The sequence below is a fragment of the Acyrthosiphon pisum genome, chromosome A2 (genome assembly GCF_005508785.2).
Source record: "Acyrthosiphon pisum isolate AL4f chromosome A2, pea_aphid_22Mar2018_4r6ur, whole genome shotgun sequence".
Classification (NCBI taxonomy): domain Eukaryota; kingdom Metazoa; phylum Arthropoda; class Insecta; order Hemiptera; family Aphididae; genus Acyrthosiphon; species Acyrthosiphon pisum.
Genome location: NC_042495.1, coordinates 24,179,092 through 24,181,156, shown reverse-complemented (window position 1 = coordinate 24,181,156; position 2,065 = coordinate 24,179,092).

Here is a 2,065-nt window from a genome sequence, read left to right as displayed (position 1 = left end):
CGGCTCACAGCACGGCAAGTGACAGGACCAACCTGGTGGCCAGGGTGTTCAACAGGGAACTAAAGGAGCTACTAGGTGACATAACTGTTAATCGTGTGTTTGGTTATGCCGGTACTTACGTTTATACCAGATTAAGAAACACGAACTGCCCCATGCGCACATACTCATAATCCTGGTGGAGGATATTAATTAGCTTTTTATTTTTAAAGAATCTTACACCATGGCTATTAACGTAAACGTGTTTCCACAGCAAACGCCGTGTCAGCTGATAAGGCAAAAAATACACGAATGGATATGCTGAAGACCATCGGGCTTATAAAAATTTCGTCCTCAGCAAGCCGAATCAGGAGTGCTTTAAGTGGGCGATTCTAGCGAGGCATGTAACGGTGATGGTGGTATGTTGTGTTGGGGAAAACTAACTTCGAGAGAAACAATATAAATATAAGCGTAAATGTTTACAGGCTCGAAAAAAAGTTTCAGCCGCCTAGGAATATTCATCGAACAACGTTACATAGTTAGGCTGTTGTTCTAGACAATACTCCTGTACGTTCACTTTGTGTTTTCAAAGTCTCCACGCATTTATTTAACCGTTTCTTCAATATTATTTTACATTTATAACTCAGTGTTTTTCTCAGTGTTTAATTTTTAAACATTATACTTTCATTCGTTTTTATCTTAAATATTTTATATAATGTATAAGGTCAGTGTTCTTCAGTGTTTGTACGTAAAGACTGTTTGATTAGGCATGGAAAAACTGATGCCAGTATACGTTTTCCATGCACCGTATGTGCATCAACATTCGCATACAGGCCTAATTTCAACAGGCATTTGAAAAATGCTCATGGTACGTATATTTTTATTTAGTTTTAATTCATAAGTAATTTATATATTTTTTTTTTATGGTATCGCTAACGTTCCGGCTTATATTCAACCCACTGCTCCGGTTGTTCAGCCACCACGACCAAGTGTTATTCAGTTTGCGCCTGGTATTGCCGACCTATTCAACATAATATTCAGATTGCACCGCACATTTTCGTTCCCGATATCCCGACCGATAGACCAAACATATTATCAGAAGATGAAATATGTATGGTAGCTATGGATACATTAAAAAATCAAGATTTGGCAGACGCTAATACAGGTTAGTTTTTTAATAAAAATATATGTGGAATATAGTTTTTAGAGATAAATTTTAAATATAAATTATTTATTTTTTATAACGATCAATGGTATAATAATTGGAGTATTCCGGCATTGTATCGACAAATCCCCTCGTCGCATCCTATGGGGTAATAGTTGGAGTATTCTGGCGTTGCATTGGTCGTCAGACTGAGGGAGTACATCAAGTTGTTGAAGGAGGAGAATGAATATAGATTGTTTACTAGTGGCGGTATATAAATATACACCATTGGTGGCTCATGGTATATCCAGTGGTCGGCGTTTATAGATAGGAAGCGGGGCAAATAAACCCTCAAAACACAGATCGGGGATGTTTCAAGAGGGCGATTTTGGCGAGGCATGTGGCGGAAAATGTATGAGGTAAATATAAACGTCAGGTTGGAGAAAATTATAGACAGCATGAGGACAAATATAATTTTAACGGCATCACTTACCCCACACCTATTTCTGACATAGCAAAATTCGAAAAAAAATAACAAAAATGTATCCATTTACGTGTACGGTCTCGACCGAAAAATTCAACCACCGAAATTGCCTGGGTATGAGGTGAACCCGTTGCGTGAGGTGAGTGAGGAGAAACCGAACCATTTTGACCTGATGATGGTGGAGGACGGTGAAAAGTCACACTATGTTTATATATATAATTTTAACCAGTTGGTGTGAGCACAAAAAACTAAACGTGAATAGAAAGTAGTATTTTGCAAGAGATGTTTCACTAGTTTCAATAACCGAATGGGTGGGCAGGCCACATTAGTAGGTAGAAAAGGCCGGTTCTGGTGACCCCCCGCTTCACCACCCCCCCGTCTATACTGCACCAGTCTGCACTCACCCCCGCACCACCCGCCCACCCATACAGCACCAGTCTGCACACCCCCTCCACTCCCCC